Source organism: Choloepus didactylus, chromosome 4, assembly GCF_015220235.1.
Source record: "Choloepus didactylus isolate mChoDid1 chromosome 4, mChoDid1.pri, whole genome shotgun sequence".
In the NCBI taxonomy this organism is placed as follows: Eukaryota; Metazoa; Chordata; class Mammalia; order Pilosa; family Megalonychidae; genus Choloepus; species Choloepus didactylus.
In genome coordinates, this window is record NC_051310.1 from 91,487,138 (window position 1) to 91,500,159 (window position 13,022).

At 44.2% G+C, this 13,022-nt stretch overlaps 1 pseudogene; it reads left to right on the plus strand.

The window, feature by feature from the left end:
* The first annotated feature begins 10,099 nt into the window (after positions 1-10,099).
* On the plus strand, positions 10,100-12,423 carry LOC119532731 (annotated as a pseudogene).
* The last annotated feature ends 599 nt before the right edge of the window (positions 12,424-13,022 follow it).

The following is a 13,022-nucleotide window of genomic DNA, read 5'->3' on the forward strand; positions in this document are numbered from 1 at the left end:
TGCAGGAGCTGTAACAGAACTTCTGGTACAATAGAGGACCAGTGCCTGATTTTGTGGGGGTTGAACAGCAGCTGACAGCAACAGCAGGATTTCCAGATGATAAAATAATGTCACCAGGATTTTACCACACCATCTTTATCTAGAGTCTCTGCTTTCCTCTACAGTGGATTCATTTTCAAGCAGGTTCGCCCCCTCTTGGTGACTCCTGGTAGCCCCAAATCTGGTGCAGAGTCTCCCTTACCAACAATCCCAACAAAATGTCCCCGGACATTTTGGCCCAGTTTGGGTCACATTTGTCACTGAATCAGTTGCTATGGCCAAGAAGATAGAATGTGTCAGGCTTGGGTAATGTGTGTATCCCAATAGTGAGAGCAGGATGAAGTTTGAAGGTGAGAATCCACCCCAACTGGAAGGAAGGGGTAGTTCTCAAACCCAAATCAGGATGTTACCAAAGGAAAAGAGAATGGGATGCTGAGCAGGCAAAACCAAGAGCTGTCTGCTCCTCAGGAAGTCCTGGCTTCTCTCTTGGGCTGTATAGATGGGATGGGGACTGCCACAGCCTGTGACTGAGCTCCTGACTATTCTTGCCTTGTGATTCCAGCAGCATTTCCTGTTTGCTGGACTAAAATTCAGAAGACCTGGTTTCCAATTCTGACTGTAGTGCTTTCTGTATCTGTGACCTTGGGAAACTCCCTTGACTTTTTGGGGCCTCCATCTCCTTTGGTGAATGAAAAACTAGTAACGCCTGCCTTGTGAAGATTCAACAGGATAAAAGTCAAAAAACTGCCTTAAAATCTGTAAAGCACTCCATAAATGTTATGGATTATCTTTATTGCTACAAGATAACTAGGAATGGCCTGAGCTAGGCTCCTCCCATTTGCAAATGATGGGGAAACTGAGGTACGCAGAAATCGCTAAGCTAAGTGGAGGAGTTCAAAATGGAACCACTATCACATGCTTTCACAACACAGATGGGACCAATTCATCTCTTTCTAGGCTACTGATCAAAATTTTCTGAGCTCTTCCCCTTCCCTTGTTAAGTGTAAAAATGGCAGTTGAGCTAAGTACCAAAGGCTTAAAATCGTAAGTAAATTTGATACAGAATTTCTCAATGAAAAAAATATTTCTTCTAGGAAAGTGACTGGATGGAAAAACAAAGATTCATGTATATGGAAATTTATCACAGCATTTTTTTAGGAGAACAAAAGTTTAAAAGTAATCACCCTGAAATAATGACATACAAATTTTACATACCAGAAGGTCATGTAAAATGACACTGCAGATGCCTTATAGAAGATATCCAAGATACAATAAGCAAAAAGAGCATTTACAATTTGATCCCATTTTTCTCAAGCAAATCTGTCATATAGATGTATTCACTGCATAACAAAGATTGGTAAGATAAACAGTAGAGAGATATTATACTTGCATTTGATATCTCCAAATTCAACTCTCTGCCCTTCATCAGGCATGGGGTGGGGGGAATGGTAAAGCAGGGAGAAGAGAGAGAGAGAGAAATTGAGAGAGAGAGAGAGATTTAAATGGTGCAGGAGGTCCGATTTGACATTCTACTCATTGAGCACATGAGTGAGATGGGGACAACATGAGGCTGCTGAAACTTCAGTCCCATTTGCCTTTCGGAATGTGAGCATCCTCCCATGCTGTGGGACCCTAATGTTTCAAGATGTGTGTTTTTCATACAACCTGTCCTCTAAATGCAAGCCAGCTACTCTATCTGGGGGCTCAACCAACAAACAGTGATCTAGTCAAACTCCAGAGGGGAAAAAAATGACTGGGTTGGATGTATTGAGAGAAACGTCAATTTCCAATGCGGTGCATTCCTGAGCAATTTCCCAGGGCAATGTTTCTCTTTATGGACTGACTTTAGATCCTGGCCCCCTCAGTTGGAAAGAAGCTCCTGCCCAACAAAACATGTAGAACAGTGATCTCTGGGTGCAGCCATGTATCTTTACTTTGTGATAATCTATGTTTTTCAGTTTATTACAGTGAACATGTATATTTTTCAGGGCAGGTAAAACTCCCCTGTTCTATTGGGTACTTAACAGAGCACCCTCCAGAAGGGTTCCATTTAGGGATCCCAGCTTTGTCAGCCCACGAGGTCAGCTTCCTGCCAGGGCTCCGCAGAGCCCTCTGCCCTTCTGTTTGGCTGACGAGGCTGCTCTCTCCCTCTCTCTGGGCCCTTATCAAGGAGGATCTCCATGGGTTATGACATTAGGTCAGGCTGGGCAGCATTGGATGGCTACAGGGCCCAGGGTGCCAGGCAGCTCGGGGCCATCTCAGCCCATCGCTCCCAGGCTCCATCAACCCTTGTTAGTCCTCATTACCAAGCTGAGCCCAGACAGGCTGCCTCCATGCTGAGTCCTTGATTTTTCTATTTTGAGAAGGTTACGCAGGCCAAATCACTAAATCAAGTTATGTCCCTGACGTCTTAAAGTTGCAATGCTCTGACAGTCCCCCACCCTCAGTCCCCACAGTGGGGATGATTCTAGCCTAGTCCACTAGCATGTAAACATACCCTCACACACTCACATACACACAAGCACACTCTCACAGGCTCACAAGTGTACTCGTTCACCCACACTCGCATGAACAAGCATCCCCAAGCACAGTGACATAATCACCCAGACTCAGGGGTCCTCAAAGGTCATGAGAGATCCAGACCACTTGCAGTTTTGAAGTTTCCAGCATGTGAAAGAATGAGGAATTGCTGAAACTGAGCTCCAAAATGTGTGGAGCTCAACAATTGCAAACAATGTTCTAAATGTTTACATTTAATAAATTACCATCATATGTTTTAAATGCAATATAATTGTGTTATTCACAAAATAATTATAAGATTTACAAACTGTTAATTCATAGGGCACTGCAGGCAGCATGCTCTGGTTTAAAGCTGTGTGATGAATGTCTTCTCCTCTCTGTCTTGTCAGCACATCTCTCCAACTGCATGTGTAACCTCATTTGGGGATAATGTCAGGAGTCCAGAGCTGAAGCCCTCTGTAAGTGTGAGGCCCACCCACATGGCTTCTGTCTGCCCTGAATACATACCTGCCAGAGAGGGCCTGCGTCCACACACACGAATGCTCACAGTACCCACCTGCCCCTGCCAGGAGGAAACCAACAGTCCTGCCTCTCACTAGCAACCTCGGTTGCCTCTTGACAGTCATGACAATGTCTGAGAGCCCCTCTGTGCCATCTGACCCAGCCTGTCTTAGGACAGTAAGCCCCTGGATGCATGGCCGCTGTGCCGCAATTTGAGCTCATTCAGATCACTCCTGACACGGCAGGCTGGATCGACTCTAGTGGGAAGGGATGTACAGTCTGCCACCCTAGAGCTTCCATGTATTACCATCTTCCACCTCTTCCATACAGCGGCCCTGCTGAGAAGAGAAAACAGCCTCCGGAACTGCATCCATCCTGCTTTTCTCCAAGCTGAAGGGCTTCTGTTCTGTCTACCTGTGTCTGGAAAAGTATTGCTTATGTACATACGTGCACATGCACGCACGCGTACTCTCACATGCTCACACCCATACGTGGACACACACACTTTAAAAGACAGTGTTGTGTTAGGGGAAGACCCTAGCCTTTAGAATAAAGAAAAAAGTCCACAGTTTGAAGCCCCCTTTCTATCCTACTTGGAAAAGTCATTTGTCCTCTCTCAGTCTTGGTTTTCAATACCGTTAAAGTGGATCCAAAAAAAAAAACCAACCCGCACATAAGCCATTGAAAGTATCTACCTGAGATATATGCAATAGCACCCAACAAAATGCCTGGCACCTAGTTTATTTCCTGTCTTTGATACTCTGATCCATCAATTCTCTGCTTGGGACTCACCTTAAGAAATGACTCTCACCCTTGGGGAAAAAAATCCTAAATTCAAAGAGAAACTTGCTCATCTATGCAGTATAGTGGAAAGAACATCAAAACTGGGAATCTAGTGTCTGGAATCTGGCCCCAGTTCTGCCAAAAATGAGTCATGTGCCATTGGCAAGGCCTCTAATCAGACTTGCCCTCAGTTTGTCCATCGGTGAACAGAGTACACTGGAGTAAGCCTCAGGTCCTTTTCAGATTCAACAGTCGAGAACTTTTCTCAAAGGCAATGTCTTAACCAGCCTGCACACCAGTTTTCCAAGACTGGACTGGTGAACCTGGTAAATTAGAACCAAGCTCAGGCCCTTCAGCAAGACCATGCCTCTGTCATGGCACAGGAAGCCTTGCATCTTCTTTGTCCTGCACAATGAGCCAAAATGAGCCAAATGGAAGTGAAAGCCACACAGGCTGCACTGAAGGTCAAGGGTCCCGAGAGGTGAGTAGAATGGGCAGCCTAAGGCAGGGGAGGTAGAGGAAGCTCCAGAATGTAGTTGAGGGAAAAAGGAAGGTTGAATTTGCAAAGTCATAAATAGGAACCTCAGGAGCTAGGACAATCTGAGCAAGTTGGCATGTGGCAGGTAAAGTAGGAAGGAAAATGGCTCAAGACCAGTTTATTAGATACTAGATATTATTATATATTAATACTACCAATAATAATAGTAATTAATAATTACTATACACATACTAACATTGTATATTAGAATAATACTGTTTCATGTTAATATTTTTTGTGTTTGAAAGATACTAAGGTTTTAGTTTCACTGATTATTTAAAAATAAATTCTACTTATTTTAAGAATACCAGTATTAATACTGGTATTTCAGTAGAACATTAATTAAATACTTAAATGTAGTATTTATCATTTTGTTCTGATATTGCAAATCAGTACTCTCTTGGTTGCAAGAGACAGGAAACCAAGCCCAAACTGACTTAAACAAAAGAGAATTTATTATTTCCCATGTCTGAAATTTCCAGGGGATGGGCTAGCTTGGTGCAGGGGCTTAAGCAATGTCACCAGAGCCTAGGGACCCAGTCTTTTAGCCTAGCTCTGTTCTCTTGCATGGGCTGTCTCCATTCTCAGACAGGCTCACCCTCATGGCCACCAGGGGACTGTAGCATCTCTAAATCTCATACCCACTTAACTGCACATCCAAGGGGAAGAAGCTTCTTTCCCAGAACTGCGCCGTGGGGATCCTCTCATTGCATGGTGGGGTGGGGTGTCCATGGCTAAAGCAGTCCCTGTGATCCGAGTCATATGCTTCAACCACCCTTGGAACCTGAGAGTGTTTGAAAGGTATTTCAGCTTTTGCTGAAATGTCAGGGTTGAGAGTAGGAGAGAGGTGGTTAGCCCAAAGCGTAAGAAAGGAGAGCTGAATAGCAAGTGCTGGAGAGGATGAGAAGCAGGAGCCCTCCTACGTTGCTGATGGGAATGTAAATGTGGCAGTTGCTGTGGAATCCAAATTGGTGGCTCCTCAGAAGGTTGAACATGGAATTACCATATGAATCGGCAATCCCACTTCTAGGTATATACCAAAAGGATTGGAAAGAGAGACTTGAACAGATATTTGTATACCAGTGTTCACGGCAGCATTGTTCTACAATAGCCAAAAGTTGGAAAGAACCTAAGTTTAACAGATGAATGGATAAACAAAATGTGGAATACACACACACACACACACACACACACACACATATAATGGCATACTATTCCACCATAAAAAGGAACGAAGTTCATTTTGATACATACTACAACATGGATGAACCTTGAAGACATCACCAAAGAACAAATATCGTATGACTCCACTGGTGTGAAATACCTAGAATATTCAAATATGTAGAGACAGAAAGTAAATTACAGGTTACTACAGGCCAGGGGAGAAAAGTGGGGAGTTAATTCTTAATGGGTACAGAATTCCGGTTTGGGGTGATGAAAAAGTTTTAGTAATAGATGGCAGTGACAGTAGCCCAACGTTGTGAATGTAATTAATATCATGAACTGTACCCTTGAAAGTGGCTACAATGAGAAATTTTGAGCTGTATACAGGTTATGATAATAAAAATTTTAAAAAAAAGAAAAAGAAAAAGGGAGAGCTGATGTTAGGTGGTAATAACAACAGATACCCATTTCAGATGTATCCCTCTATGCTCCGTTAGAACCCTGGACTTCCCTCTTTTAGGACTCCATTCACCCTATTGGAAAAAATAAATAACTTCTGTGCCTATCTTCCCTATTAGACTAAATTCCTGGAGGACAGGGTCTATCTTGTATTTCCAATCCCTAGGAAATACCTGGCATTCCATAGTTGCTCAATAATTGCTTATTGATTGAATGTATGATTAGAAGTTCAGTGTGAGGATGGCTTGCCTGAGGATCCTTCATGCAACAGGTAGATGGGACAAAGCTTTTTAGTTCCATTTTGCATCCCAAACATAAACTTGCATGTGCCTAGGAATTGCTTGGAGAGCTTCTGAAGACACACGTTGTCCAGTCCCAGCCCCAGAGACCCTGACTTAGGAGTCTGGGGTGGGGTCTGGGATACACCATTTCAAGCAAGCTCCCAGCTGATGCCGCTGCTGCTGGTCCTGGACCCCACTTTGAGTGACACTGCTCGAGAGAACTTACAAGGATGGCCCTGAGCATCGAGGAAGAGTGTGGTTCTGGCCAAGAGCTGGGATCCTCAGAATCATACGACAACCAGATTCAAAATGGTGCTCCAGTGACTGCTATATTAACAGAGCATTTTCAAATGGCTTTGCTCGATGAGGCTCATAATGAAATGACTGGAATTTTCAGAACTATCTGGTAAAAGAATTTATCCAATTAAAATGATTCAATTTTTAAAGGTATTTGTCCTTCCATGAAAGCAAAGCCGTGCGTTTCTAATTAAAAGCTAATTACTGGCTATTATGCAGATCTCACTGCTGCTCTCAGCACAATGAGGCAGAAGGAAGGGGAGAGCCTGGGAGGCTGTGCTGGAAAGCTAAGGAATGAAGGAAATATGGGCACTTCTCCCCACTCCCTCAGAGACTCTGCCAGAAAGAAGCTTACACCTACTCTTTTCATTCATCAACAATCATCTTAAACATTTTAAAAGAGGGATTTAAAAATTATATGCAAACCAGACCATGTCACTCCCCTGCTGAAGACCTTTCAAAGTCTCCTGATTGCAAAGGATGAAGTAGAAAATTTTTGCTATGGCTCCTGAGTCCTAATCCAGCCTTCCCCACCTCTCCAGCCCCATCTCGTCCCACTTGCTCCCTGTCTTGGGTGCCAGCCGCACTGGCTTCTCTGTTGGTTCCTCTAATAGGCCACGTCCTTTTCTGCCTCAAAGCCCTCACACATACTGTTCCCTCCCTGCCACTGTCCCATTCTTGCCTCGTCCTCCAGGCCTCAGCTGAAATGTCACCTCCTCACATGGGCCTTCTCTGACCACTCCTCCTTTCCTTCAGAAAACCAAGTAGTGAAACAGATTTCAGATTCTAGAAACATACCCAAATACAAGTGAAAATATGGTGCATGATCAACATAACATTTCCCTGGGAAAAACTGGGCCTCCAGCTAGGGGAAAAGAAAAAAAGGTTGTTTTCAACCTTTTTCCTTCCCAAAATAAATTCCTAATGGAAGAAAGATTCAAATGTATAAAATAAAACTATGAAAGTACTGCAAAACTGTTACATTCTTGGAATGGGAAAAGGCCTTTTTAAAAGAATGATACAAACCAAGAAACTACATTAGAAAGTATTGATGACACTAATCCACAAAACTTAAAATTTCCTTTGTGGAAAATAATATGATAAACAAGGTCATACAAAGAGTAACAAACTGAGGGAAATATTTGCAATACACTTCACAGACAAAAGGCTAAATTTCCTTAATATATAAAGAGCTTCTGCAAATCAAGAAGATCAACATTCCAATTGGAAAATGTAGGAAAGATATAATAGACAGTTAACAGTAACTGAAATAAAATGGCTTTTAAACATATAAAAACATTTGCAGATTAAAATCAGATTCCAATTTTTACCTATCTAGTTGGCCAAATTAAAGCTTAATAACAGATGGCTGGCAAGAGGGTGGGGAAACTGGCACTCTCATTCATATGCACTCTCAATTCATGTGAACTTTAAGGGAATAAACCATAATATTTAAAATGTGCAGATTTTTTAATCCAGCAATTACAGTTCCAGGAAATTATCCTACAGATATGCTAGCACATGCATGAAATGACATATGTATAAGATTATTCATTGAAGCTTTGTTAAAAATTCAAAAGACTGGAAACAAACTATTCTTAATAGCAGACTGGTAAAGTAAAGTATGATATAATCCATACAATTGAGTATTACACAGCCTTAAAATGAATGAGGCAGCTCCTATGAACGGATGTGGAGTAATCTTTAAGATAAATTGTTATGTGAAAAAGTAAGTTATTGAACAGGGTATATGCCATGCTAAAATGTGTGTTTAAAAATAAAAGAATATGCATGCATATATTATATGTGCATTGATTAGTTTTGGAACGAAACAGGGGACTAGTACTGAGGCTGCCTTCCAGGAAGGGAACTGGGTGATTGGGAGACAAGGAAGAGGAGGGAGACTTATTTTTCACAACCCTATATAACTTTTGAATTTTGTATGCACTATGTATCAAAATAACTTTTGATTAAAAATAAATGAATTAAAAGCATACTCACAGAGAGAAAATACCAAAAGGAAAAAAAAAACAGCAGAAACAAAATGTTACCAATGGTTCTGTGTTGGTACTGGAAGTGCCTTTTATTTTTTCTTTGTATTTTTCTATGTTTAACCCTATTCTTTAATGAGCCTGTACTGATTTAAAATGAAAAAAAGAATCATTTTTTAAAAGCATTGGCAGAGTCACTAATCACCATCCTTCCTGTTGAGCTGCATGTGTTCCCAGCTGGAAACCCCCCAACCACATCTGTTAATCCCAAGCTTTTCCTTGCAAAGACCCTCCAAGCCTCTGCATGTGGCTTCAGGGAACCAGGTCATCCCAGCTGGTTCCCTGGTCCCACTCCAAGCAGGCTGGGGGTGGGACCTATGCATAAATGACGGCAGAGCTCGATCTCCAAGAGAAGGGGAGGCACAGCAGGCCCCAGACAAACTTGGAAAGACCACAAAAAGCAGGCAACATTTGAACAGTGCTATAGAGTTTGCCAAAAGCTTCTTATGCAACATTTTATTTGATTCTCACAACTGACCTGAGATGTAGCTCTAATTATGTTCCCTTTCTGAAAACTAATGCAACTGATATTCTTACAGAAAAAGTGACTCATCCAAGGTCACAAAGCTATATGTCTTGGGGGGGCGTGGTATAAATCTGTGTCTTCCCTGCCTTTCTTACAATTAAGTGTGGCCATGGGGCTGAATTTTTTCTAGCCAATGGAGTGTGAGCAGAAGTGAAAGATGCCACTTCCACAGCTGGTCCATAAAAGCCTCCCATGTGGTTTTCTCCTTCTCCTTCTCCTTCTCCTTCTCCTTCTCCCTCTCCAAGTCTGTCTCTCATACCATCTACTGCCTGGATATAGAGCATCCAGCAGAGTATTCTGTGGTCCTAGGAGATGGTGGATCTACAAAATGGAAGGATACTGGATCCCTGAATCACCACATGGAAGGCCACCTGCCAAACACCTATGTCATACTGTTATATGAGCAAAAAATAAACTTCTATTATGTATGCTAAGACATCACAATCTTGAGTTTCTCTGCTACAGCAATTGGCTTCTCCTGACTAATTTGGTTTCCAAAGCACATCTCTGGTTATTTTTACCTTCTACTATATTTCTTCTTATCTCCCAAACACCTGGCCCTCCTCTTCTCCATTCTCCCCAGGGTCTGAAGGCTCTACAGTTCCCCTCAGATTGCCTAAAACCCCCTAGAAAAGCAGCCCATTCAAATATGTTCCCCCAAATTCTATTCCACAATGTCTCCTAATCACCTACCATATGCCAGTCACAGAACAGGACGTGAGACAAAGATCCCAGCCAGGAGTCCAGAATCCATAGGCAGAGATGTCCACAGAGACACCTTAAATGAAGGCAAAATGTGAGTCCTGGTATAAAAGAGCCTCCACGAAGGGCTCCAAGAGCACAAAGACAGGATCCATTGGTTCCAACAAGGAGGACTGGGAGGTTTTCATAGAGGAGCAGGTAATTGAACTGGGCTTGTTCCATCCATCACCCCTGTTAAATGCAGGAGGCCATTCAGGTGAGGCTCACATCTCTGCCCTCTCAGCACTGCCCAGCCCCATGAAAGCCTAAGGACCCAGAAGGAATGTAACCATTCTGAGCCTGTTTCATCCCCTCTAGAATGGTAATAATAATACCTACTTCATAAGGGTGATTGTGGTAATTAAATAAAATTGCATTTATACTTTGCTGAACTTGGGGCTGTCCTCAAAGCAATGATCAGTACATGGCAGGTACTGTTAGCACTATAACTCCAATTACAGAGGCATCTATTGCATCCTTCTGACTTCCACTCTCAGTGCTCCCTATGCTGGTTGTGTGCCAAGCCCTGGGGGACTCTGCCTCCCTCACAGTGAGAAGAGATGATGCATTGTGGTGCCAAGGCCCTGCTGCCCACCTGGAACTGGGGAACCCTCCAGAGACATCTGGTAAAAGAAGTGGGAGGGTGTGGATGTGAGCCCAAGGTCCATCTAAAACATGTTCTTTTCTGTATAGATGTCTTACCAGTTCACTGGTGTCTTCATGACCATGGAGAAGGCTGGGGCTCACTTGAAGGGTGGCATCAAGACCAGAGAAACCCTGGGCCCACCCTTCAGGCATCCTTCTCAGCCTGGAAAAGCACTCAGAAGTCTAGGATCAAGGAGAGTCCCTTCAGAGGCTCAGAGTTCTCTATCATGGCCCCAAAGAACCCTTGCCCCGAGCTTTGCTCTTCCATCCCTCACTGGCAGATCCAAGCCCTTCCCCTGAGCTCTCTCTGTCCCTGCTTTATGATACCCCATTATCAGTCCCAGCTATAGCCCATAACCCCTAACCCCTGAGCATAGCTCTACCCCAGAGTGGAGCAACCTGTTGAGTGCAATCCCTAGGATCCTTTGTACTATGAGCCTCTCCACAGGCAGAGCCATCCCAGCCCTATGGGGGGCCTGGGTACCAGCCACTGGGCGTCAGGAACTACGCTGGGTCCAGGTGACACAGGGATGAACCAGAAAATACCTAAGTATTCAGTTTCAAGAAAAAAGGAAAAGAGGGAGGAGGAGAAAGAGAGGGAGAAGGGGAGGGAGGGAATGAGATTGCAATTAATTGAGACTCAAAGAACTGGGGCAAGACTGCAGGCAAAAGGGAGGAATAGGGTCCTAAAGGATAGGTAAGGAGAGAAGCCAGAAGTCAGAGAAAGCCACAAAGAGACCATGTGATATAGGCAGAGATGGAAGCTAAGGAACACCAAGGAGTGCAGCAAGCCAGCGCCAGAACACTACAGACTTCAGGGAGAAAGCATGGCCTGTTGCAACCTTGATGTTGGACTTCTAACTTTCAACAGGTTCTCTGCTTCTCCCCGCTCGACAGACAGCCGCATCTTTTTGTGCAGTGCCAGACGCATCTCTGAGAAATGATGGTGAAGTCAGAATAAGCAGATTTGGCCATACTGGGCCCCTGGACACCAGGGCTGCTGTAAACTCCAGCAAGGTTTAGGTTTTGTTGACCTCAACTACATGGGCTACATGTTGCAGTATGATTCCACCCATGGCAAGTTCAATGGCACCATAAAGGCTGAGAATAGGAAGGTTGTCACCTGTGGGAATCCTATTACTATCTCCTAGGAGCAAGATCCCACCAACATCAAATGGGGTGATGCTCATGCTGAATATGTTGTGGAATTCACTGGTATCTTCATGACCATGGAGAAGGTCGGGGTTCACTTGATGGGTGGCACCAAAAGGGTCATTCATTATCTCTGCCCCTTCGGATAATGCCCCCATGTTTGTGATGGACTTAAACCATGAGAAGTATGACAACTCCCTCAAGATCATCAGCAATGTTACCTGCACCACCAACCACCTGGCCCCCCTGGCCAAGATCATCCATGACAACTCTGGCATCATGGAGGGACTCATGACCACTGTCCACACCATCACTACTACCCAGAAGACTGTGGATGGCCTCTTTGGATAGATGTGGGGCTGCCTGGATCATCATCCCTGCATCTACTAGCACTGCCAAGGCAGTAGTTATCCCAGAGCTGAATGGGAAGCTCACTAGCATGTCCCCATCCCCAAACTGTCCATCGTAGATCTGACCTGCTGACTGGAGAAAGTGGCCAAATACAATGACATCTAGAAGTTGGTGAAGCAGGCATCAGAGGGCCCTCTAAAGGGCATCCTGGGCTACACTGAGGACCAGATTGTCTCCTGTGACTTTAACAGTGACACCCACTCTTCCACTTTTGACAATGACCACGTTGTCAAGCTCGTTTCCTAGTGTGACAATGAACTAGGCTACAGCAAGAGGGTGGTGGACCTAATGGTCTACATGGCCTCCAAGGAGTAAGAGCCCCTGGACCACTAGTCCCAGCAACAGCACAAAAGGAAGAGAGAGGCCATCAGCTGCCAGGGATTCCTACCCCCAACTGGATCCCCCAACACTGAGAATCACCCATCCTCCACAGCATCCACCTCAGACCCCCTGAGGAAGGGGAGGAGCTGAGAGCTCTACCTTGTCATGTACCACCAATAAAGAAAAAAAAAATGAGACAACAAATGCTTGTTGTTTAGGATCCCGCCCCACTCCACCAACCCAAGAAAGAGGGTGAGCAAGAACCCTGGAGACAAGCAACACCATGTCCCAGGTGGTTTTGAAGAGGACACCAGAGCTAATAGCCTTCTGTCCCTAGAATCAATCCTCCCTTATGGACATACCAGAAATACCCAGGTAAAAGCAGCTAGAGATGCACCCTTCCTCCCCAGTGTTCTTTTTTAGGTTAAGAAGCATTAGTGTCTGAATCTGGGGCCACCTGGACTGTTGAATGTGCCTCCATTGCAGCTGCACAGCCCTCAGGGCACATGTGTGCATTCAGCAAACACAGGGTTTGCTGTGATGAGCTGGAGATGCAGCATAAATGAGACACTCTCTTAATCAGGGACCATTTC